We start from the raw sequence: 27,438 nt of genomic DNA on the forward strand, positions 1-27,438 counted from the left end.
TGCGGTCAATAAATTAATTAATTAATTAAAAATTTTAAAAGTAGAATTTGATATATAAAAATTTATAAATGGAAACCTCAGTTAAAATAGTCAAGAGGCCAGAAGGGGGAGCTCTCATACCCCATGACAATAGCAAAACCCAACAGGAAGAAGAAAGACTTCCTCTTCTTCCTGGCAAGAGTTCAGCCAATGAGAGGCGGTCACAACTCAGCCAATGTCAAAAGCCACTAAACTCTGAACTCTCCATTTCTCCAGTGGACTCTCTATTTACTACAGCCCCCCCAACTTCCTTTTCCCCTTTTAAAAAGAGTTTTCCTCTCCTTCCTGCTCAAGGACTTGCATTCGGCTTGCTGTGGTTACAGGCTCTGAATTGCAATTTTTTGCTGATCCAGAGTAAACTTACCTTTGCTAGGGAAGTAATTGGCAGTTTATTTGTTTTAGGTCAACAGGTATATGGTAAAATATACATTTCAAACTAGTGGGAAAAGACAATTTTATTATATTACATAAATGGTATTTTGTTTCTAACCATATGAAATACATTAACGATTAGGATTTTCTCTCTATACTCAAAATTAATTCCATATGAATGTTAACGTGGAAAATGAAAATGTGGAATTGTATAAGGGAGGAAGCCAACTCTATTATACGCTTTCTGGGTTAATCTTTAATCTTGTTCCATCCCTAAGAGAAGGCAAAGAATAAGTAAACTGTGACATTCTTTCATGTTTGTATCTTGACATAGTCCTCAGCTTCCCTCATCTTTTGGAATACTAGTTCCCTTACAATGGCTGGACTTTTATTACATCCAGTTTCAATTCCTACAATAACTGAAAGCTTGGATCCTATGCTTCAACCACTTGCACTTGATTGATTTCTTTTCATAATGCATTTGCTAAACACTCAAGTTTTTGTGATAGACTTCTCAAAATATGTCAGCATCTCTCATCTCTATTTTATAATGGAGTCATACCACAGTAGCTGCGGGGCATTGGTTCTAGTACCCACAAGGGGTCCCAAAATCTGATGAGGCTTAAGTCCTGTAGCCAGCTGTCTGTATTTGCCAGTTCTACATCCACAGATTCAACCAACCTCTGGGGGTAGACATATCATGTGATCCACAGTTGGTTGAATCTGCGGATGCAGAAACTGAAGTTATGGAGGGCCAGCTATATTACTATACAGCCTATGTGTGTGCTAAGTCACTTCAGTTGTATCCGACTCTTTTCGACTTCATAGACTATTGTAGCCCACCAGGCTACTCTGTCCATGGGATTCTCCAGGTAAGAGTACTGGAGTGGGTTGCCACTCCCTTCTCCAGGGGATCTTCCCAACCCAGGGATTGAACCTGGGGTCTCCTGCATTGCAGGCAGATTCTTTACTGTTTGAGCTAAGGTTGGGGACACCGATGGAATAGTGTCCAAAAACCAGAGGAAGAGTTTTATGTGCTCTGACATGGAAAGATACCCAGAGGAAGTAGTTAAATTTTTAAAAAAGAAGGAGCAGGCTATATATAATATGCTTTTTTGTGTAAGAAAGAATAAAACAGGGCTTTCTTGGTGGCTCAGTGGTAAAGAATCTTTCTTCCAGTGTAGGAGACACAGGTTTGAACCCTGGTCCGGGAGGATCCCACGTGCTTCGGAGCCTGTGCTCCACAACTACTGAGCCTGTGCTCTAGAGCCCGTGAGCCACAACTGCTGAACCAGTAGGCCACAAGTATTGAAGCCCGCACACCCTAGAGTCTGCTCCACAGCAAGAGAAGCCACCGCTATGAGAAGCCCACACACCACAACTAGAGTAGCCCCTAGAGAAAAGCCTGGGCAGCAACAAAGCCCCAGCACAGCCAAAAGTAAGTATTTTAAAAAAGGAAGAAAGAAAAAAAGTACATTTGCACAAAGAAACTTTGGAAGGGTAAAAAAGTCACTATTATATTAAAAATGGTTACTTACGGGGCAAAGTGACAGAAAACAGAGAGAAGGACCTAAATGGGAGTGATATTTCTCATGTACCTTTTGATATGTGTTTCATTTTAAACTACATAAATGTAATCTCTTTAAAAGATTGGAAATGTAAAAACTCCATACATGATTTGTTAAAATCAAAGAATCCAGAGACCAGATGTTCAGTAAGGGAAAAGCAAAGGACATGCATCAAAAATATTTGGGTTTTACTTTTCTGAGCAAGCCCTCCTCTGTTTCCATGCCCTTTTTATTTAAATAATTAAATAAATCCAAATCTTGGAGATGTTTCACGAAAATCCTGCCAAGGAAAATACCAAGAATTCAATGGCCAGAGGAGCCCTCAATGCAATAAAGGAAAAGCCATGAAATGTTCCAGATGGCTTGAGAAGCATGTTACATTTATCATTTTTGGTTACAAAGTGTGCATGAAATATCACATTCCTCATTTTTTTTCTCAATTAAATGGAATCTGTTCTGTGTCCCAAACTGCCAGACTGCAAGGAAATTCAACCCTAGTCATTAGTGGGTCTCCCTCCTCCCTTCAGGAGACTGTAAAACATCAGGGGTTTAAGCAGTGCCAGAAGAGCTGAGAGCAAGTCCCTGGACTTGCTAACTGGGGTAGCTGGCAGCTCAGGCTGCTGCAACAAAATACCACAGACAAGGTGGCTTAAAGAACACTCGTCTCTTTCTCACAGTTCTAGAGGCTGGGAGTCCAGGTGCTGGAAGCTTCAGTGTCTGGTAAGAGTTCTCTTCCTGGTTTGCAGATGGCCACGTTCTCACTGTGTCCTCACATGACATGGTGTTAAGGGGAGGCGCGCTCTGATCGCTTCCTCTTTTTATATGGGCTCCACCCTCATGACCTCATCTAGACCTGATTACCTCCCACCCATTACAACACCATCACACTGGGGGATAGGGCTTTAACACAGGACTCTGGGGATGACACAAACATTCAGTCCATAGCAGCAGCCATTGTTTCTGTTGTTCTCTCTGATTTCAGAGGTTGCTGTCAACCCTGGAGCCCCCTGTGTCAGGCCCAGCATTGCCCCTTACAGATGCCCGTATCACTGACTGCAGAGTCTCCCCTGGGGACCCTGGCCTCTGTGCTCCAGCCTGGGAGAAACCATTTCTGTCCTCTCTGAGCATTCCCCAGCTATGGTCCAGTCTGGGTGTGCTCTGGGCACAATTAGGGATCTAGGACTCCACTACTCATTTCGGGGAGGGCACCACTCTTCCAGATCCCAGAGATTCTCAGCCTCTGCTGCTCAGCACATACCCACAGCCCACTTCTGTCTCTCTCAGCCTAGGTGTTTGCACATAATCCAAATGCCAACACCCACCCACTCTCTTTATACCCAAAACAGAGGCTCAGAATTGAGAGCAAAAGCTTCATAACTTTCTCAGTGGGGGAAACATACATAGCGCAATAAGAACAGAACAAAAAATAATTTCACAATAAATTATTCTGCCACAAGCCTGGCAACAAAAAGAATTCTAATGGAATGAAGGGTTGGCAAGTTCTGTAGTATCCACATTGGCAAAGTGAGTCAAGGAGATGGATTCTTACAGAACCAAGGACGTGGAAGCTCTGGTCCAGATAGCAATTCAGATGTTTCAGCTACCTAGTGTTGCATAACTGCTCCAAACCTAGTGACTTAAAACAGCCTCGCTCATGATTTTACCTGTCATTTCAGCAATTCTACTCCTATCAATGTGGACTGGGATCACTCTCAGTTGGCAGATGGCCCAGTCCAAAGTGTTCAAGACAACTTCCCTCACAGTTCTGTCCTCTTGAGGGGACAACTGAGCTCTTCTGGTGTGACCATGGTGCTGGGCATGGCTGCTCCAGCATGCAGCCTCAGGGAGTCTGAACTTCCTGCATGGTGGCTTGGGCTCCCAGAGAGTGTTCCAAGAGACCAGAAATGGAGGTTGCCTAGGTCTAGAAAGTGGCTCAGCATCGCCTCCACCAACTTCTGTTGATCAAAAAGTCCTAGAACCCACTCAGATTCAAGAAGACCCCATTTCTCAATGGGAGAAGTGGCCAAAAGCATTTGTGGCCATCTTTAATTGCCAGCAGTGGATAGAATTAGTCCCCTTCCTCCAGGTGAATCCAGGTGAGTTAAGACTTGCCTGCAGCAATGAAACTGGGGGAGTTGAAGACGATACCAGGAGACCAGGAAATGATATCAAGGAGACCTCCAGCTTAATCAACAGTGTCTGCCTGCTTGATGTGAGCAGCCCACCGGTCATGCTGCTGGATTTACAGATGCTGATGCTCATATACTGGACGTCCGGCTAGTATTTTATGAAGGAGGAAGCAAATTGCAGGCTCACAATAACACAAACCCCATTTTATCCATTTTAGTTTTCTCAGGAGCTGAAAAATGCATGAGATCAATTCAGGATGCCATTAAACAGTTGGTCAAATATATATATATATTGATTCACAGAAGATGTCAAAAATGAAGAGTAAAAGTCCCTCACGATTTAAATTCTGCGCTGCCTCCCCTCCTCTTGATAAGATGGGAGCAAAGATCCTATGAAGAGGGCTTGGAGCACAATGGGTACTGAAATAATAGAAAAGTGTTCCCACCTCCTCACTCCATTCTGGAGTCTCATGTTTTTGCAGTTAAATTAAAAAAAATGTTTTACACAAATATAACATCTGTATAGAAAGGTACACAAATCCCAGTGAACTTTCACACACCGAGCAAGCACATCTATGCAACCAGCACCTAGACTAAGGAATAGAACATTCCCCAAATGCCAGGGGCCTCCCTCAGGCCTCCTTTTAGTCACTCCCCTCCCCCGAGGGTAACCATTCTTCTGGCCTCTACAATTTCATCTGGACTTGAGCTTTTTATAAATCGAATCATACACTATGTGCCCTTTCGGATCTGGCTTCTTCCATTTGATTTTTTGTCTGCAGATTCGCTGCTTTGTCACATGGGGCTATAGGATGATATGTTGTCTTCACTGAGAAGTATCCACTGCACAAATCTGCTACAACTTTCCTTCCCATGCTCCCTGGGGGACACGGCACTCTTGTGTGGGGAGCCGCTCTCCTGCCTCTAGCTGGGGCCAAGGGCTCTGCTGTGAGGCAGCTGAGGTTCTGCCCTGTGGGCAGCTCCACATGCTGCTTCCTCCTCAGCGACTGCAGGCTCCAAGAAGCCAGACTGAGGTCTCCCTGCTGTTACAGACCTTTCTGCCATCTCTGCCCCTTTCCCAGGGCTCAGCCCAAAGACCCTCATCCTCTAGGACCCACAATGTCCACAGCCTCATAGAATCCCCTCACTCTCACTCCAAGGGAATCCCTTCCCTTTGGGAGTGGGGGGGGGGGGGCAGGTGGCTCTTAGTCTCTGAGTGCTGGGCTTATGTCCTGAATCCATTCATTTCCCTCAGGGGGACTAGTGTTTGAAACATAGGAGCCAGAGAGGATCAGCAGGCCCTACCTTCTGCCTCCTCTCTCCATCTCAATCTCTCCCTCCTCCTACCATCTCTTACCTACAACATGGGCAGGACTATGTTGGACAGGGTTCTTTTTCTAGAAGAGACTGGCCTTTTCTCAGCCTGCACCAGAGAATAATAAGGCCCCCAAGACCCTGAAATTCCTTTAGACTTACTCGATGGCTTCTAACAGCACCACCCTTCAGTGTTGTGACCCAGCCAGGGAGTGTGAGGTGCTTTACAGGGAGCCAGAATCCCATTGTGACGTTCATGTTGGAAAGGTCCCTTGGCTCCATCTTGCCCTGCAGAGCCCTTCTTTTCAGCTCCCTCCCCAGTGACCCTCCTATACACCTGAAGCTGGCTCAGCCACTGCCCTCCTCAGATACAGCCACACTCTCTTCTCACCCAGGCAGATTCTTCCCTGAGCCTCCTTGAACCACTCGTGGCCCCACCTGCAGCCTCTAGAGCATCCAAAAAGAGCAGGAAGGTTTTGCCAGCAGCCAGGGCTCTCCATCCTAGCAAAGCTGTCTGCTGGAGGGTCGTGCAGCAAATCTAGGCGCCCTCCCTACACTGATGTCCCTCTCCATCTGCTGCTGGGGCCACTATAGCTTCAGGATGACCTCAAGACCTTGGTTGCTAGGTGAGGTGGACAGGGGGCGGTGGGGTGGGGGGGTGGCATTTGGGGAGTGAAGGCACATGCAACCCCTCTTGTTTCTCTCCAAGCCCACACTGTGATGTGTGATTTCAACATTACATAACTACATCGAAGTAAGTTAGAACCTGAACCGTGGCAAGAGACGAGCTTGACTACACAAATTAGGAAAATGGAGGCACGATTCAATATAGTCATCATGTAGAAACTCAGGTGCGCGCACCAGCACATCTAAGATGTGGAAAGGGCTCCCTCTGGTGGCCCTCCCAGAGGTTCCCCGCTGCAAGTCCCGGCTCAGGCCCAAAGCCCAAGCCCAGCAACCTGCAGACTAGCCACAAGGCCAAGTTATGACTCCTGATATTCTCTGTCCTGAGATGACACCCAGTTCCAGGAAGAACGTGTTTCTGGGGCAGACTTGCACAGGCATCTCAAGAGACAGTCTGGCAAGGCAGAGAGCCCTGTGTGTCTGGTACTGGGGGAGCCTGCCCCGTATCTGCACCTCTGTCAGCCCCACTGGGCCTGATTGTAGGCCAAGTGGCAGAAAGGGAGCCAGGGCCTCTGGGTGGAGCAGAGGCTGCTGCTCCCTGCCCCTGAATTCATAGCCATGAGGGCCCTCAAGCTGAAGATCTGGTTCTGTTTATGCTGCAAAAGAGGCACCACTTTGTATGCAGCTCTGTGTTTCAATCACCTTGCCTATGGCACGAGAAATATTCTGGCACAGTAGGAGAGGGGGACGGATCCGGGCCATGGATGTGCCCTGCCTCCAGTGTGGAATGTTGGACAATTTACTTGAGGGGTCCTAAGGACATGGTGCACAGTGCCTCAGGTACATCCTGGCTGCTGTATACACCATTATTTTCTGCAGGAATCCCTCAGATTCTAAACTTCCGGTTGTCCATCTAGGAACCATGTCAAGCCACCAATGTTCACTCTGCTATACTCCCTGGTGCTGGATCTAGCCTGGCTGGAGACCCCTGGTGACATGTTGGCATTGAACTTCCAAGGAGAAACCTTCCTGCTGTTTCAGAAGAGCAACCCCAGGGCTCCACTGATGCGTCCTCACATTGGGTGGGGGGACAGCACCATTTCCTCCTCTCTCATGTCAGATTACTGCTGTAAAGCTTCCTACCTCATCCAGACTGGAGAAAGCGGCCAGGACATGATTGGAGGAACTTGTGAGACAGGCTCCTTAACTCATAACAGAGAGCTACAATGAAAAAATAAGAGAGAGAAAGCAACAATAAATGCTTGTACATAAAGACACAGACACACGAGTGAGACAGAATAGAGAACCCAAGGCTTCCAGTACAAAGCAATGGTGATAAACTGTAAGATAAAATTAAAAATCCATTTTTAACAAGGGGAGACTATCTTCATTGGTATTCCCAGAATTGAATATAAAAGTGCAAAAGATGAACAAGGCTGATGCTGTAACTTTTTGGAGTCTGGATACAGTCAAGGGCAGCTGGCAGTTCAAGTCCTGTCAAATGATGACAAAGAACTGAATTGCCCACTTGAGCTGGGGGACCAGAGTAGTCAATTCATATCAAAAATTCAGGAACTGTGATTGGTCTCTTCCCATCATCTCCAAAAAAAAAAAAATAGATTGAAATAAGTTGCTACTGACTTTGCCTGGGACTGTGCCCTACAGAGCATACAGTGCTGCACACGGCTGTAACCCAGCCTCTTTCGGCCGCGGGGCTGGACCTGAGTCATCGGCAGGTCAGGCCAGGGCAGGAGCCCTGGCTGCCATAGAAGACTTCACACTGGACAGGGCCCTGGGGTGGGCAACTGCTCAGTCACTGGACAAGGAGGAGCGAGGAACCGGAGAAGAAAGATGGAAAACCTGGAAATGACTTGGAAACTAAAATTCCACAATCCACAGAAACTAATACGAAGAAAAGCAACCAGCAGCATCAATACTCCAGAGGCAGAGTTACGCCAGATGAAGTGAAAAAAACAGAATGACCAGAAAGAGACTTCAGGATCCTCAAAGAGATGATTGAACATACAACGTTTATTAAACAAACAGCGATTAGGAGATAAAGACCAGCAGAAAGGTACCATCACAAAACGATAGAACAAAAAGTGTAATTCAGTAAATGGTTTCAGAGAGAAGATTCTTTGGAAAATACATACAGGGGCTTCCTCAGCAGTCCAGCAGTTAAGACTTTACCTTCCAATGCAAAGGGTGGGAGTTCGAACCTTGGTTGGGGAGCTGAGATCTCACATGCTTCAAGGCCAAAAAAGAACCAAAACTTAAAAGAGAATACTGTAACAAATTAAAGACTTTAAAAATGGTTTGCATAATAGTCTGCATAAAAATGAAAAAGAAAGGATAGAAAATATGTATTAATACATATATAAACATCTAATATAAAAAATTTTCTATTATCCGAAAAGGATAGAATGTTCTAGACTGGCTGAAAGAAAAAAAAATGTACTGGGAATTCCCTGGTGGTCCAGTGGTTAGGACTCTGCTTTCACTGCCAAGGGCATGGCCCCAAAAAAAGTGGTAACAAGGAATAGGAATAGGAAAGGAATAGGCTGATAATTATTTTTTAATTTTATAGTTAATAGAAAAAAAAATCAAGCAGGTTAGGAAAATATTGGCCACTCTGTAGCTAAGGGCACAGACTCTGAATCCAGGCTTCCTGGGTAGGGCCTTGGACAAGTTCCCTGACCTCTCCATTCTTCTGTTTCCTCCATAAAAATGACATTAATCGTTGTACTTGCCTCATGGTGGGTCGGGATTAACTGCGCTACTACATGAGAAATTCTTAGAACAGTAGCTGGCACACAGAAAACATTCAGTAGTTATTTCTGCTTTATATTATACCATGTAAAAAATTCAGACCCAATTCACAGCAGAGAAATCATAACTAGCAATTACAGGGAAAAGTTCAACTTCATTAATAATGAAAGAAAATTAAAAGAGAATTCAAATTTTTACCTTTATATTGGGTAAAGACTGTTCAAATGACATAGAATATCCTTTCTCTAACCATGGAGGGTATCGTATCCTGAAAATATTCTTTGGTAAAAACATTGTGATTAGGGAATTTAGGACTTTATTCAAAGTTAGGAGTTTGGGAGATCAAAATTATCAGAAAACCTGTGTTTAAGAAGGTTTTACGCCACCTCACCATTAGGATGGCTACTATCAAAATAGAAAATAACAAGTGTTTGTGAGGATACGAAGCAATTAAAACACTTACGCACTCTTGGTAGGAATGTAAAGTCATGGAGCCGCTGTGGAAAACAGAGTAGTGGTTCCTTAAGAAATTAAAAACAGAATTACCATATGATCCAGCAATTCCACTTCTGGGGACATGCCCAAAATAACCAAAAGCAGAATTTCAAAGAGGTATTTATATGCCCACGTTCATAGCAGCGCTATTCACAACAGCTAAAAGGTGAAAGGTGAAAGCAATCCAAGTGTCCATCAGTGAATAAATGAGTAAACAAAACATGGTCCACACATATGATGGGATATTACTCAACTTTAAAAGAAAACAACTACTGAGCCTGCGCTCTAGAGCCCATGCTCGGCAACAAAAGCAGCTCCACAATGAGAAGCCCACTCATTGCAACTAGAGAGCAGCCCCCACTGGACACAACCAGAGAAAGCCCCTGGGTGTAGCGGGGAGACCCGCCACAGCCAAAATAAGTAATTAAAAATAATAAAGGAAGAAAGAAATGGAAGTCCTAACACATGCTACGACGTGGATGAACCTTGAGGATATTACTTTCAGTGAAATAAACTGGCCACAAAAAGACAAACATTGTAAGATTCCACTTACAAGAAGTAGTCACATTTGTAGAGACAGAAAGTAAGGTGGTGGTTTCCAGGGGCTAGAGGAAACGGGGAATGAGAAGTTGTTCCGTGGGTACAGAGCCTGTCATACGAGATGAAAAGAGTTCTGGAGAGGATGGTGGTGATGGGCCCACAGCAAAGCGTGATGTATTAGCCTGTTGAGCCGTGAACAGTAGGAGCTTGGAGTCAGAGATGATCTTTTTTTCTTAAATTGAAGTATAGTTGATTTACAATGTGGTGTCAATCTCTGTTGTACAGCAAAGTGACTCAGTTATACACATATAGACATTTTTTTATATTCGTTTCCATTATGGTTTATCACAGGATATTGATTAGAGTTCCCTGTGTTACACAGTCTGACCTTCTTGTTCATTGAGCCTTTCTTTTTTATATTCTTTTCCATTATGGTTTATCATAGGATATTGACATAGCTCCCTGTGCTGTACAGTAGAACCTTGTTTATACTCGGTAACAAACTTGATTTCCTCCAGTTGTCTTTGGTAACATCTTTGACTTAGATGAAATTTCTGGCTTTAACACAAGGGTGTGTTTGCTCTGCCTTTTGTGCCATTTTATCAGATCATCAAGATCTTAGCAATCACCAGGGATCAATTTACATTTTTGCAGCGTGGTTATGCTGCTTTCTTTTGCTTTCTTCAGCAAACACTCAATGTTTTCCTTTATATAAGAAATGATTTAGGGTATTTTCCTGAAGGTTTGCCATTTTGACTTATTCCTCACATTCAGCAGTTTTCAAGAAAATCTGCTTTTGCTGGGAGCTGTGTCTCCATCCACACATCTGGACCCTGGATGTTTCCTGGGGTGTCAAAGCACCTCTCCTGGGATTTCCATGCTGTCCTTATGGGGCTAAAAACAAACTTAGGAAGCTCCTTGAAGGGAAATTCCCTGGCAGTCCAGTGGTTAGGACTAGGTGCTTTCACTGCTGGGGCCCAGGGTTCAATCCCTGGTTGGGGAACTAAGATTCCACATGATGCTCAGCACAGCCAAACTGAAAAAAAAAACAACAAAAAAAAACCTCCCTGAAGCTTGGAACTCTGCAGCATTTACTGTTTATTCCCAACCCCTACATAGTGCCTGGGATATGTATCAAATGAATGACGCCATCCATCTAAGATAAATATTAGAAAAAGTCCTTTAAAATTCCCCAGGGTCAAAAGTGTACAGAAACACAAAACAAACCCTGCATGTTTTTACTTTTCTCAGTTCCCTCTTGTCATAACCGCTCTCATTCCCCCTCGTCCTCCCACCTCCTCAGCCTCAAAGACCCACAGCAGACTCGGGCACCCCTTACCTCGGACTCCAAACCCCACAAGCACCAAGTCATACCCAGATGCAACCAGCAGGGACAGCCTAACCCTCAGGGATCAACTGAGGGAAGTCCTCAGACTCCCATAGGACTCAGCCTTCTCTTCACAGATGGATTCATGTTTTAGTCCAATAATGTTAAGATTAGCACTAATTCCTCGTTGATCTCTTCACCCACTTGGAGATTCAATGGCTCAATAATGAGGCGTTTATAGCAATGGGAAGTACATGTTGGATGCGGTATAGGCAACCCATTCTTGCTCTCAGGGGGCTTTCTACACACACACGCATGCGCTCACACACACACATGCACACATGCGTGCACACATGCACACGCACGCACACGCACACACATGCACACACACACATGGGAGGGGAAGAAAATTCAGGAGGCCCATCTTAGGAATTTTAAGGTTAAGATGTCCTCATGGAGAGGAAACCATATCAAAATATCAACTTAGAATAGACACTTGGAATATGCTTTCTTGTGGACATTTTCAGCAATGATTATCTAATAGTGTTTTGTTGGGATTGTTTCGGGTGGCAGCCTTCCCCCTTCCTTAAAAAAATGCACTCAGTTTGCCCTCTGGTGGCCAAATAAATTAGAAACTACATGGTGAGCTGGAGCACGGCCTTTGCAGCTGCTGGAAAAAAAAGTATGCGTGCGTCGTTTTAGAGTAATTCCCTTTTGTCTTCTACTTTCCTCCCATATTACCGTTAGAATTATCATTCACTCTGTTAAATGGCAGGGTGTTGAACTTGATGGTGTCCAGATCACTGCAGGAAATGATAAGGAATTTTGCTCTTGGTAGGAGGGGAAGCTGGTTCCAACAAAGGGAAAAAGGACATGCTAGGAGTTAGTCCCTTTGCTGGCCAAATGTGTCGTTTCCAGATGATAGAGGAAGAGCAGAATCTTTTTAGTGCATCCAGCTTCTCAGTTAGAAGCATGGTGTTAGAATAGAAGAGGGTAGAAAAACGTGGTAAGCAGGATTCAGAAACAAACACCTAAGAAAGAACGTAAGAGAAAATATAGCTGTTCTAAATGTGTTCAAACTTGCTAGTCTGGATGGATTCCACTCCAGAGCTCTCAAAAAAAAAAAAAAGGAATTAACTCTGAGTGTCACCAACACACTGCCAACAGTCTTTGAGGAATCACAGACAGGCAGAGAGAGGTTACAGAGAATACAACTGATTTCCTAAGATGGAAAAGAAGATGAATGTTAAAAACTACTCGTAAGTGACCTTGAAAATGACCTTTGAGTCATTTAGGGGAAAATCCCCAAATGAGATACAAAAAGGTGTTTTGTGAGCCTTTAGGAGAAGCAAACGAGGCTGCTAGGGCCTCATGGGGGCTCAGCGAGGGCAGGTGATGCTAGACTGTCCTCACATCATGTTCTCTTGTCAGGATTATAGACCGATAGAATGAGGGCAGTGTAACAGACCACAGTCTGCATATGATTAAGGTTATCTCATGACATCTCAAATCACATCCTTCTGGAATAGGCAATTGTACAGTTAGGAGAAATTGGAGCTGATAAAGTGATAGTAACCCAAGGTAAAGAACCTTCCTGCCAATGCAGGAGACAAGAGATGTGGGTTCAATCCCTGTGTCCGAAAGATCCCCTGGAGAAGGAAATGGGAACCCATTCCAATATTCTTGCCTGGAAAATTCCTTGGATAAAGGAACCCGGAGGGCTACAGTCCATGGGGTTGCAAAGAGTCAGATATGACTGAGCACACACAGCACTACCTAAGGTGCTGGAAGGTTCTCACCACAATCCTGCCCTGTTCAATATTTGTGTCATGTCTTGTGTGTTATGTAAAACACAAAAGTGTGTGTTTAGCAAATATGTGGATGGAGCAGAGTTTTAAGACATAGAAAACTCAATGGACTTCAGAATCAGTACCCAAAATCCATCTGAACAGGCCAAACAGATTCTCATGGGATGAAGTGGATCGTTCCTCTCTGTCCCAGATGCCATTCTCTTGTTTAATGAGTTTTGCCCAAGGTTTTTCCTCTGTTTACAGCTGTGCTAAAATCTGCCTCCCCCAGATCCTCTCTCACTGTGGGGGAAGGCATCTCATCCACTTTAACCTCAAGGATTCCTCCTTTTATCTCTCCAGTACAGAGTCATCACCCAGTGCTGAGACGAAAGTCATTGGCAGTGTGTTCCTTGACCAACTCCCAAATGCTCAACATCAACTCATCAGCATGTCCTCAGCCTCAGTCTCAGGGACTGGGCAACATGTCCCTCTTATTCTGGGCCAATCACTTTTTAGCCTTAAAGTCCATGCTCCCTCTTCTCCCCAAGACCTTGCTCGGTCAGCCCTCCTGTCTCTTGCCAGTGTCTTCAGGCAATTCTTCTCCCCTGGATCCTTCCTACTCTTAAGACAAGTGAACAGAAAGGGGAAAAAAGAAACCTTCATTTTTGCTTTTACTCTCTTCTTTTACCTTCCCTTGTTTCCATCATGCTCTGTGGGCAGTTGGACTCTCCGGAAACAGAAGCCAAGGTGGAGTTTGGGATGCAAGATGTCATTTAAGGAACAATACCAGTGAAAGCAGAACAGGGCAGAGGGAGGAGAGAAACCAAGCTTCGGTCCCAGCAATGCTTCCTCAGATAACTTGGTGGAGTGCTTGGAGCAGGTATTCCCAATTAGAGCAAACCAAAATAGGCTGAAACAGCCAGGCCTTTCCGCCCCGGGCCTGCTCAGTCACCACGTGGGGCTGCTGGAAGAAGGAGGAGACTAGGAGCAGACAGTTAGTGACCTCTATGTCTGCCACGCTCTCCTTATTTCTTGTTCCTCTCGGCACCTGGAAAATTCACCTTCTGTCTCCACTTTTGTTCCCCTCATCTCACCCTTGGCCCCACTCCAAATCCAATGGACACATTTTGATTCTTACAGCAGTAAGTCTGTGCTGCATATACTGGAGCTGATTCTCTCTCTCTTTTTCCCTCCCTCCTCAGTCTCGACTCCCTTGGCTTCCATAACTCCCTCCCTCATTTCTTCCTAGAATCTCTGCCATCCCTTCCTGGCCTCCTCAGGGGTCTTGTCCTCCTCTCACTGTCTGGGTGTTGGGACTCCATCCTCAGTCCACCCTCCTCCTCTCACCCTCCCAGGGTGACCTTGTCCACTATCAGCTCTTTAATTCCAATTTACGTGCCAGTGACTCAAATCTACTCTCCAACCTGTTGTCTCTCTCCCACTGGTCCCATCCGGTGCTAACACTGTCAGAACAGGGAGGTCCTGCTTCTCCTTTCCTACTGTGTTCCCACCCTGGAGAAAGCTTTTTTTCCAGTGCAAGCATTGGGGGATCCTTTGAACCTGCTCCATCACATTCCTTTTCTAGACAGCTAACCCTGGTCAGTCCTGTTTGGGCATGTGTATGAAACTACTTTGAACAATATCAAGAATTCTACATATGGAGACTTGCATCACTGATATATAAATAGCTGATGCTGGGTGCAGAAACTAAAAAAAAAAAAAATCATTTCTTCCCTGACCACACCCAGGACTTACCTAATCAGGTGTGAACCTCTGACTCAACAGGTCCCTAGAAAAGAGTTATTCAGAATTTATTACAGGAAATGAGAGGTGGTAGTGATTTATTTTATAGCTTGTTTTTCTCCTGAAGAAAAGAGTTCTGTGAGCAGGTGATTTCTAGCCAAACCTTTTACTTCCTGTCCTATATCTGAGTGGCAGGGGTTTCCCTGGTGGAGCAGTGGTAAAGAATCTGCTTGCCAATGCAAGAGGCACAAAAGACATGGGTTTGATCCCTGGGTCAGGAAGATCCCCTGGAGTAGGAAATGGTAACCCACTCCAGTATTCTTGCCTGGAGAATCGCATGGACTAAGGAGCCTGGCAGACTACAGTCCATGGGGCGGCAAAGAGTTGGACATGACTGAGCTACTGAGCATGCACACACTTGTGTGGCAGAGGTATACATAGGAGACCTTTCTCAAGAAAAAGCGGGAAATGGTCTCTTCTTTCTTTCAATGTATCATGCTTGCGGTATGTCTGTCCTTTCTTCCCAAACTGGAACTTCCGGCTGAACTTAGCGAAACTTCTCAAGCAAGTATACTGTGCCAAGGGCAGGCCTCTGTACAAGACAATTCCTGCCTTAAGGAATCTGAAGGGTGGTGTAGGCAATAAGTCTAACGCAAGCACATGCCAGTTTGCTGATGATCTCAGAAGACATGGAAACTAAGGGCTATGGGGTTCCGGAGAACGGAAGCGTCTCTATCCAAGTGGCCTCATAAAGGCATCCAAGACAGACCTTGAAGAAGAGATCACATTTTGGGAGTGAGCACATAACAGAAATAAGCAAGAAAAAATGATGACATCCGGGAATAGGTAGAAAACAGTGACAAATGGGAAAAGGCTATTAGAAGAATACCTTCCGAGAATTGCAAGATAAACAATAGTAAGGAGGTTGTCTCAACTTGTCTCATGTTGTAGTTTAGTGACTCTTTTGCAGCCTCATGTACTGTAGCCTACTAGGCTCCTCTGTCCATGGGATTTTCCCAGCAAGAATACTAGAGTGGGTTGCCATTTCCTTCTCCAGGGGATCTTCCTGACTCAGGGATCGAACCTGCGTCTTCTGCTTTGGCAAGCAGATTCTTTACCACTGAACCACCAGGGAAGCAAATTGTCTCATATCTAAGGCCCAAAACTGAGACTATAGACATACCCTGGGAGATAGAGAGAGATAAGGTCATGGGAGGACAATTATGAAAATATTGTTATTAAAAGAGGTGAACAGGAGAGGCAAAACCACTGTCCATTACCCTTCATATGTCCCCACTCAGCCCAACCTCTTTGGAACTTCCCTTTCTCACCGTCTTGGGTTTATGGGTGTAAGTGGCTCCACCTCCATTGAGCTCCCCAAGGAGGACAGCGCTCACTAAGCAAGAGATCACTGCTGTATCACCCTGTCTCTCCTGGTTTGGAAGAACGTTGTCCGTAGTACCGCCCCAGGCCCACCTATTCCATGTGTAACTCAATGAGAATACTCTAGTTCTCGATCTATTTTTTTTAAATCTATCTGGCTGTGTTGGGTCTTAGTTGCCGCAACTGAGCTCCAGAGCATGTGGGCTCAGTAGTTGTGGCACAGGGGCTCAGTTGCTCCTAGGCATATGGGATCTAAGTTCCCCAATCAGGGATCAAACCCATGTCCCCTACATTGCAAGGTGGATTCTTAACCCCTGAACCACCAGGGAAGTCCCTAGTTCTCAATCTTGAATGAAGGATGTGAAACTTCACGAAGGCAGAATGATCCGGGCCTGGCCACCTCCCAAGGTGAACTTGGCAGCAAATGTTCCCAACTCCCTTTGGAAAGACCCTGAAAAAACTGCAGAGGGAGGAATACTGATAGTGATTATAATTGCTAATGAGGTTGGGGCTTTTAACACACTAGGCCGTTAAGTAGTTACCAATTCCTCAGTTATAGAGCAGGAAACTGAAACTTAAAAATGCTATGTGGAGGACTTCCCTGGTGGTCCAGTGATTAAGAATTCACTTGCCAATGCAGGGAACATGGGTTCAATCCCTGGTTTGAAAAGATTACATATGCCATGGGGCAACTAAGACCCTACATCACAACTAGGGAAAGTGTGTGGCAAGGAAGAGCCAAGGAAGCCAGTTTTTTTTTAATGCTATGTCCTATTCCCCTACAGAGAAGCAGAGTCTGAGTCTGTTTTCCCAGGGGCCTTGGCAGCTCCTGAGGGAGTTGGTAACTTGGGCATCTCTTGAATATATTTATGGATTTTGCATCTGGGAAGCATCACTGAAAGGCAGGAACACATCAGACACTGTTTACTCTAGCTCCAAACAAAACTACGTAGGGAGAGGGTATCCTGGTTAAAGTTATATTCAGCTTAATCAAATAGTTTATTTTTCTTATAAAATATTCAAGGAGACTGGAACAGACAGTCCAAAGCTGATGCAGCTGCTCAAAGAAGTTACCAAGAGAAAAATTAATGACCCAGTCAAAAAATGGACCAAAGAACTAAACAGAAATTTCTCCAAAGAAGACATACAGATGGTTAACAAATACATGAAAAGATGTTCAACATCACTCATTATCAGTTCAGTTCAGTTCAGTCGCTCAGTCGTGTTCTCTTTGCTACCCCATGGACTGCAGTACACCAGGCTTCTCAGTTGTCCATCACCAACTCCCAGAGCTTACTCAAACTCATGTCCATTGAGTCAGTGATGCCATCAAACCATCTCATTCTCTGTCATCCCCTTCTCCTCCCGCCTTCAATCTTACCCAGCATCAGGGTCTTTTCAAATGAGTCAGTTCTTCACATCAGGTGGCCAAAGTATTGGAGTTTCAGCTTCAGCATCAGTCCTTCCAATGAATATTCAGGACTGATTTCCTTGAGGATGGACTGGTTGGATCTCCTTGCAGTCCAAGGGACTCTCAAGAGTCTTCTCCAACACCACAGTTCAAAAGCATCAATGCTTCGGCACTCAGCTTTCTTTATAGTCCAACTCTCATATCCATACATGACAATGGGAAAACCAAAGCTTTAAGTAGATGGACCTTTGTTGGCAAAGTAATATCTCTGCCTTTTAATATGCTATGTTTGTCATAACTTTTCTTCCAAGAAGCAAGTGTCTTTTAACTTCATGGCTGCAGTGACCATCTGCAGCAATTTTGGAGCCCAAAAAAGTAAAGTCTGTCACTGTTTCCATTGTTTCCCCATCTATTTGCTATGAAGTGATGGGACCAGATGCCATGATCTTAGTTTTCTGAATGTTGAATTTCAAACCAACCTTTCATTCTTCTCTTTCACTTTCATCAAGAGGCTCTTTAGTTCTTCTCTTTCTGCCATAAGTGTGGTGTCATCTGCATATCTGAGGTTATTGATATTTCTCCTGGCAATCTTGATTCCAGCTTGTGCTTCATCCAGCCCAGCATTTTGCATGATGTACTCTGCATATAAGTTAAATAAGCAGGGTGACAATATACAGCCTTGACGTACTCCTTTCCTGATTTGGAACCAGTCTGTTGTTCCATGTCCAGTTCTAGCTGTTGCTTCTTGACCTGCATACAGATTTCTCAGGAGGCAGGTCAGGTGGTCTGGTATTCCCATCTCCTGAAGAATTTTCCACAGTTTGCTGTGATCCACACAGTCAAAGGCTTTGACATAGTCAATAAAGCAGAAATTTTTCTGGAATTCTCTTGCTTTTTCGATGATCCAATGGATGTTGGCAATTTGATCTCTGGTTCCTCTGCCTTTTCTAAATCCAGCTTGAACATCTAGAAGGTCACGGTTCACCTACTGTTGAAACCTGGCTTGGAGAATTTTGAGCATTACTTTGCTAGCATGTGACATGAGTGCAATTGTGCGGTAGTTTGAGCATTCTTTGGCATTGCCTTTTTTTGTGATTGGAATGAAAATTCATTATTAGATAATCACTCATTATCAGAGAAATGCAAATCAAAACCACTATGAGGTACCATCTCACGCCAGTCAGAATGGCTGCCATTAAAAAGTCTACAAACAATAAATGTTGGAGAGGGTGTGGAGAAAAGGGGACCCTCTTACACTGTTGGTGGGAATGCAAACTAGTACAGCCCCTGTGGAGAACAGTGTGGAGATTCCTTAAAAAACTGGAAATAGAACTGCCTTATGACCCAGCAATCCTATTCCTGGGCATACACACTGAGGAAACCAGAATTGAAAGAGACACATGTACCCCAGTGTTCATTGCAGCACTGTTTACAATAGTCAGGACATGGAAGCAACCTAGATGTCCACCGGCAGACAAATGAATAAGAAACTTATGGTACATATACACAGTGGAATATTACTCAGTTATAAAAAAGAACGCATTTGAGTCAGTTCTAATGAGGTGGATTAAACTGGAGCCTATTATACAGAGTGAAGTAAGTCAGAAAGAAAAACAGCAATACTCATGGCTGATTCATGTCAATGTATGGCAAAAACCACCACAATATTGTAAAGTAATTAGCCTCTAACTAAACAAATAATTAAAACCAAACAAACAAAAAAGAAAAACGTGAATACAATATATTAATGCATATATATAGAATTTAGAAAGATAGTAACGATGACCCTATATGCAAGACAGCAAAAGAGACACAGATGTAAAGAACAGACTTTTGGCCTTTGTGGGAAAAGGTGAGGGTGGGATGATTAGAGAATAGCACTGAAACATGTATATTACCATATGTGAAATAGATGACCAGTCCAAGTTTGATGCATGGAACTTGTGCACTGAGACAACCCAGAGGGATGGGATGGGGAGGGGAGTGAGAGGGGGGTTCAGGACGGGGAGACACATGTACACCTGTGGCTGAATCATGTCAATGTATGGCAAAAATCACCACAATATTGTAAAGTAATTAGCCTTTAATTAAAGTAAATAATTTTTTTTTTGAAGTCACCGAGAATCCATTCTCCTGCTACACGTCCCTCTGTCTATCTTTCTGCATCATGGGTGCAAGGTGGCTGCTCCACCCTCAGGCATCACCTCCACATTTCAAGCAGAAAGGAAGAGAAAAGGACAAAAGGCATGTCACACCTGAATCTACTTTAAAAAATTTTTTCCCTACCATTTAAAAAAAGTCAATCAGAGAAGCAACTAAATTCCTGAAAGCACATTTCTAATGATTTATTAGTCAAGTAGCCATGTGGCTACCCCTAGAAGCAAGGGAGTCTAAGGAAATGTTTTTAAGCATACTGACACCCAGGTAAAATTGAGGCCCCATTGCAGAAGGAGAGGAGGATAATGGAGTTTGAAGTGGCAATCAGCTCTGCCCACCACCACCACCCCTGCCCCGCCCCAGAGTATATCAAGATCCATGGGCAAATGAAGAGATGGAGGAGGCTGCTGAGAAAGGACATTCCGAGTAGGTGAGGAGGAGATCTTTTGAAGTAATTCCCCATTTAAGCTCCAGGCAACTGCATGACTTGTTCTGTGTTGCCGTGGGTGTCATGAGGATGACACGAGAGACTGAGTTGTTTCACTCGCCCCAGGCCTCTCAAAGTATTAGTAGAAAAGCAAGAACTCATGCCATTTCCCAGCTCCAAGCCTGGGTTCTTTCCACTGCCCTGCACTCACGCAAACCATGTTCCACAGACCCTTAGAGAGACAGGGAGGTGCCTGAAGGGGCTCTGATGAGTATCTAGGCAGGTACACCCTGGGCAGGGCTCCTCTCCTCCGCCCTCCTCACCCAGAGACTCTCCCCTTTCACATTTTTGTTATACAGGAAACTTCTCTCTGAGATTTAATTTGACACACAGGCTAATCTGTCATTTAAAAAATAAAACAGTCTGCTCCGTAACTATTAATATTCTGTACTCTCCTTATTCACTGAGCATTTTGAAAGCTGATTATTTCATACATTCACAAGTTCTCCAAGTTGGAAGGTGTGGCCCGTGCACACGGGGCTCCAGAAACAGCTCACCCCAGTTTGGTGCTAACATCAGCAGGTGTCACTCTCTAAAACAGAATTAAGATGAGGGAGGCTGAGGTCAGACACCCGCGAGGCGATTTGGAAATGAGCTGTGAGCTAGACTGGGATATTCCTTGACCTCCAGTGGAGCACAGCACAGGCGGCACCCCACGTGAGCTCGGCTGCATTTTGCTGAGGGCAGCGTCCAACACTGACTCAGTAGAGGAAAGAGGGGAGAGAAGGGGTGAGCGGTGGACAGTGACAACTCACCCATCTCTCTGGCTTTCAGAACAAGCAGGGGCAAAATCTACTGACCTTGGTACAGGAGAGGAGGCTGCAGCCAGCCCACAGGGAGACTTTGGGTACATTTTAAAGACTCCTCCTCAATAGGAAAGGGCCCTTCCTCTGGGCACAGGCAGCTGATAAGCATACACCCGTGGCAATGAAGGGCACATTTGGCATAAACCAGAGAAAGGGACCCTTCTGGGCAAGCAGCCCAAGCCCTGTGCCAGGGTGAGAGACCAAGAGAGCAGAGCCCAGGCTGGAATTCAGCCCTCCTCATCACCTTTGTGAGCTCACAGGCTGGGACCCCCAACTCTGTGCACACCTCCAGTTCCCTATTGGGGTGCATACGCCTGCCTTCTGCACGGCAAAGAGTTTTCAGTTTCCGACAACATCCCCCTAGGAAAGGAGAATGGAGAGGCTAACACCCTCCTCTTTTTTGTGACGTGTGGACACAGGTTTGTGCACTCACACGTGCACACTTGTACGCACATACCCAGTCAGGGACCTGTAGGGCAGAGCTTAAGCCGCTGAATGTTTCAAAAAGAATAAGTGAAAGTGAACGTCTCTGAGTTGGGTCTGACTCTTTGTGACCCCACGGACTACACAGTCTTTATAACTCTCCAGGCCAGAATACTGGAGTGGGTAGCCTTTCCCTTCTCCAGGGGATCTTCCCAACCCAGAGATAGAACCCAGGTCTCCCGAATTGCAGGCAGATTCTTTACTAGCTGAGCCAATGGTGCCTAAAAATAGAACAACTGACAAATTTGGGGGAGGGGGTTCTTACTACTCATACTACCTGGAATTATGTGTAATTACATCTTGGAGAAGGCAATGGCACCCCACTCCGGTACTCTTGCCTGGAAAATCCCATGGGCGGAGGAGCCTGGTAGGCTGCAGTCCATGGGGTCACTAAGAGTCGGACACGACTGAGTGACTTCCCTTTCACTTTTCACTTTCATGCATTGGAGAAGGAAATGGCAACCCACTCCAGTGTTCTTGCCTGGAGAATCCCAGGGATGGGGAAGCCTGGTGGGCTGCCGTCTATGGGGTCGCACAGAGTCGGACACGACTGAAGCGACTTAGCAGCAGTAGTAGCACATCTTAGAAACTCAACAAATAATCAGTAAGTACAAAATTAAGGAATCACCATGTGGTGAAGTTCAAGGAAGCTGATGTTACTCATAAGAGTAAATAAAGTAGAAAGTCTAAGGCCAAGGGTCATGGTGAAGAGTCCTATGTCTCTGGAGCTCCTAGCATTCAGAGAGGGGATCCATTCTCCCATTCCTCCTTCTGGAGACCCTAGTTTTATTTTGTTTATTAATATTCCTGTGCTATAAACAAAAAAAAATTTTTTTATCAACCTGCCATTCAGCAGGAGTGACCGTGTGACAGTTCTGGCTAAGGGAGTGTTAGTCTAAGTCACGAAATGGACCTGCAGAAGAGTTCTTCTGGAGCTGACACTCCAGGCTTTGGTCCTCTTTTGCCCTTTACTCTCCCACTTCTTCCTTCCAGAAACACAAACTCAGGGGGTGACCTGAGTTCCAACAGCCACGCTGAGAGCATTTATTCATTTACTCAACAAACACTCACTGTTTTCCACGCTGGGGATTCAGAATGAAGAAAACTGACATCGGTCTGGACCCCCAGTGAACTTACAGGTCTGCTGGGGGAGACAGATTGTAAACAAATAGTCAGGATGTCTAAGTGTCAAAAAGGAAAATAAGTTAAGAAATGTACTAAATATAGGACAGAGTCAGCCTTGTAGATGGTGGCTCAGGAAACTAGAGGAAGCCAAGTCCCTAGTAGGAGACCTGTTCTCCCCTTGACAGTTATTTAAAACTTGTATTATATTTATTTCATTTATTTGGCTGCATCACGTCTCAGTTGCGGGATCTCCGTTGCTTCACGCGGGATCTTTCAGTGAGGTGCACGGACTCTCTAGTTGCGGTGTGGGAGCTTAGTTGCTTCGCAGCATGTGGTATCTTAGTTCTTAGACCTCCAACCCAAATCCCCTGGGTTGCAAGCCAGATTCTTAACCACTGGACCACCAGGGGAATCCCAAGAGTTATTTTAAATGCAGAAAAATAGAACCCTTAATTTGTCATTGTTTTTCAGGTTTCTGCTACTACCCTCCGATTGCCATCCCCCAGCTGATAATAACCCTAAAAGAAGGCTCTTTGGCCTGGCTCAGCGAGTTTCTCAGATTTCACCCATATGAATAGCTTGTTAGCTGATGATACAAATAAATTCTTATGTTTTCTTAAACTGAAATATAATTGATATACAGTGTTGTGCCAGCTAGATTCTTGATAAAGTTACTGCTCTCATTTTCTTTCACACATGAAGCTATTGCAGAAACACAATGGTTTTGAAAACCATTTCTGAAGACCATTTCTAAAGATTGACAATCAGAACAGTTTCAGTAGTGGTCCTGAAGTTATTCAATGTCATAGCAGTGCATTAAATACTAATCTTCATATGAACAAAAGGTGGGAGGAGAGTGTACAATGGAGAAAGAAAAAGGAAGAGAGGGAGAGAAACCGAACGGGAGACCTGAGTCCTTGTTACAGCCAAGGTTGCAAGCTCAGCTTCCTCAGGGTCAAAGCAGGAAATGCAAATAATGACAAAGCATTCCTAGGCTGAGAAAAACAAGGCTCCTGCTGTTTCTTTGTTTTCCCACTCTGGAGTAAACAAGTGGGTAAGGACTGAAATTTTTCTGCTAGAGGGAAAACAGCTGCTCAAGCTAAATGGTAAATGCCAGCTGACATTTTCCCTCGGTGTTAGGGAGGCCAGGGGACACCGGGTAGACTCTGGTGACCCGAAACGGGCAGCTCCATTGTTACCAGCAATGAATGTGGGCCCTTTCATGCCAGATAGCCTGAATTTTTAAAATCCTGAAATCTGGATTTTTATGTGCAATCTCCCACTTTTAAATGCTGGGAATGCGTTCAATATTTTTTGTAAAAACGCTGTTAGCAAATTGCATGTTTCTACAGGCATTCAGGCAGCAGGCCATCAGCTGGCACCCTCGAGCTTGCTGAATGGTTGGGATAAGAAGCTGTTGCAAAGAGAAGTAGGGGAAAAGCAAGGAGCTGTCTGAAAGTAGGTAAGGAAGCGGAGGGATGGAAAAGAAAGACCAAAGATGGTAGAAACAAGGAACATGGATCATCAACAAAAACTGAGTTACTGAATGCTTCACACCTTTCCACCCCCACCCCACCCCGGAAGTCATTTTCTACCCCACCTCCGAGCAGAGCCTGCCCTCCTGGGCGTCTGCACAACCTCTCCAGCTTGAACCACTCTCTGAACAGGTCTTTTAGTCTACTCTTTCTTCCTGAAGCCCAAAAGATCATAAATCCCTTGAATTGCTGGAAAAACACTGGGCAGAAATCACAGAGTCCAGGAAAGAAAAACAGACAGCAAAATGAAAACAAATGCAGAGAGCTGAAAAGATGTTTATTTTGATCCATGTCCAGTTTTGGCAAATCTCAAAAAGAATAAAACGTCCAGGAAAGGGCAAGCTGAAGGGTGACTGGGGGAGGGAGCTAATAAGATCAAATTTGAGATTATATATGAAAAAAAAGTCAAGGTTCATTTATCATAGCATACAAAAGGATAAATTCCATATAGAATTTTTTTTTAAGTGAAACCATTTAAGTACAGGGTAGTGGAGGGGGAAATGGGTGAATTTCTCTATTATTTGGGAGTGGAGAATACTTTCATAACTAGGACTAAAAATCCAGCTGCTATTGAGGGAAAAGATTGATAAGTTTGGCTACATAAAAATGTAACAGCAAAAAATTTTACAAGAGAAAACATTATCACAAGCAAAGAAAAATGACAAACATTTCACAGACAAATGGCTAACATCCTTAATATACAAAGAGCTTCCAAAAATGGAGGGAAAAGAACCAACCAGTTGAAGGGGAGAAAAATAGGCCACTCCAAAATGTGCAACTGTGGTTTATGGACCATTGACCTGAAGGTGATCAAGACCCAGCAGACTTAGGAAAAGGCTTTTACCTTTCCCTTAACTTCCTAAATAATTTAGGCAGGGGATCTGGCCCAGAGAGAGAGCTAAAACCAGGGATAGTTTTCATGTGAAAGACTTACCTGCTTGGCAGGGCAAACATCTAATCACCAGACATCTACCCTTCTTATCCTCCTGTGAATTGACCATCTACCCTTCAAGCCCCAGGCCCCATCTCATTCCTTAGCTCAGGATGGCATATAAGCCTCAGTCGCGTGACTGCCTTTGTGTTTCTTATTTTTATGGGGCTCTTATATCTTTATGGGGCTGTTTTTCTCTTATTAACCTGTCTATGTCAGGTTAATTATTAGACCAGCTAAAGAACCTAGAAAGGAAATTTTTTTCCACTCCCACAAACTCAACTTAAAAATTGCAAGAGGCATGAACAGTTACAGAAGGAAATATAAAGGACTCCATGGGGTCGCAAAGAGTCGGACACGACTGAGCGACTTCACTCACTCCATATTGTATAAAAAGATGTTCAACCTTGCTTCCAGTAAGAAAAATACAAATCAAAACTGTACTAAGTTCATAATTTTTTACCTCTCAGATTGGCAAAAATCCAAAAGCTTGTCAACACACTTTGTTGGCCAACCTCTAGGGAACAAGTACACTGTTGGTGGGAGTGCAAAATGAGACCACGTCTCTCGAAGGGAATTTGGTTGGCAACTAGCAAAGTTACATACACACTTCCTTTTTGGCCCATCTATACCACTTCTTGGAAACTATCCCAGAAAATCACTGACAAATATACAAAAAAGTGTTTGCATAAAGTTATTTATTGCAGCCCTGTTTGTGATGGCAAAAGACTAGAAATAACCCAAATGTCCCACAGTAAGAGGCTGGTTAAATTAAGTATCAAGTACTGAAGAGCATAAAAAAGGAATGAAAAAATATATATATACTGCCATGGAGTGCTGGCCAGCACACATTTTTGAAATAGAAAGAAGCAAAGTGAAACTATGTAAACAGCTCACCTTAAAAAAATAATACTTTGGGGGACTTCCCTGGTGCTCCAGTGGTTAAGACTTTGCCTTCCAATGCAGGGGGCCTGGGGTTCAATCCCTGGTCAGGAAACTAGATCTCACATGCCACAGCAAAGATCAAATATCCCACATGCCGCAACTAAGACCTGATGCTGCCAAATAAATAAATAAATATAAAAAAATAATACTTTTAAAATGAAAAGTGAGAGGAACCACTAGTACTATGCTACTACATATCTAAGAATATATATATATATATATACATATATATATATACACATACACACACAATGGAAACAGAAGCCAAAATTTTTTTTAAATGGCTACCTATGGGGGAAGGAGGAAATAGAATAGAGGAGATTGGGATAGAAACTAAGTTTCTCTGATATATCTTGTTTTGTAGATCTGAATTTAGAATTGTGTAAATATTTTACTTAAGTACAAATGAAATTAACTTGAAAAAGCATTTCCTAAAACTCAAGAGCAAAATAGAAGAATCTACGTGCACAGTGAGTTAGTGGTATAATCACAGACAGAACTGTTTCAAACAACTTTAAACCACAGTAATTTGACTGGATATCCATAGTGAGATATACTGAATCAATTAATGGTGACAATGTTGAGAGATAAGGCAAATGGCGCGTTTGGGAACTGAGATATTTGTTTGGGAGAAAGAACAGATGTAAGATAAATGAAGTTACATAAGACAGTAAGAGTCTCTATTTTTTTTTTTTTTGGCCACATAGTGAGGCATGCAGGATCTTAGTTCCCCAACCAGTGATCAACCCTGTGCCCCCCGTATAGTGCCAGTGCCAAGTCTTAACCACTGGACTGCCAGGGAAGTCCCAATGAGACTCTCTATTTGGAATCGAAAGTACTAGTATACACAAAGGATGGTATCTTTAAATATATGTGTATGTATTTCCTTTCCATTAGAAGGCTCTAGAAACAAAGACCAACCCAGTAGCAATGAGCATCCCTTGCTCCCTGGCTATGGTCTCTAGTTGTCATTTGCATCAATAGAAACCTTGAAGAAATGTTTGGTTCTCAACCTGGAAAAGGAAATGCACAAGGTGTGCTTGGATATTTGTTGTATCAGAAATTCAGGAACTATCAAAATCTTTTGAGACTACATCAGAAGGAGGTGATGCTGGCAAACACGGGACAGTTTAAGTATTTATAAGAATAGTAATTCTGGGATTTCTTTGGAAGGAATGATGCTAAAGCTGAAACTCCAGTACTTTGGCCACCTCATGCGAAGAGTTGACTCATTGGAAAAGACTCTGATGCTGGGAGGGATTGGGGGCAGGAGGAGAAGGGGACGACAGAGGATGAGATGGCTGGATGGCATCACTGACTCGATGGACATGAGTCTGAGTGAACTCCGGGAGTTGGTGGTGGACAGGGAGGCCTGGCGTGCTGCGATTCATGGGGTCGTAAAGAGTCGGACACAACTGAGCGACTGATCTGGTCTGATCTGATCTGATCTGATTGAAGAGAAATC

The 27,438-nt window shown here is 44.2% G+C and overlaps 1 long non-coding RNA gene across 1 annotated transcript; it reads right to left on the reverse strand.

The window, feature by feature from the left end:
* Positions 1-3,982: 3,982 nt before the first annotated feature.
* Positions 3,983-25,355, reverse strand: LOC112443865 (uncharacterized). Its single transcript, XR_003032281.2, has 3 exons — positions 20,949-25,355; positions 7,190-7,267; positions 3,983-4,338 (listed from the first exon to the last, which is right to left on the reverse strand). It is a non-coding gene; the product is annotated as an uncharacterized lncRNA (long non-coding RNA).
* Between the last annotated feature and the right edge of the window lie 2,083 nt (positions 25,356-27,438).

Source organism: Bos taurus, chromosome 23 (genome assembly GCF_002263795.3).
Source record: "Bos taurus isolate L1 Dominette 01449 registration number 42190680 breed Hereford chromosome 23, ARS-UCD2.0, whole genome shotgun sequence".
Lineage (NCBI taxonomy): Eukaryota > Metazoa > Chordata > Mammalia > Artiodactyla > Bovidae > Bos > Bos taurus.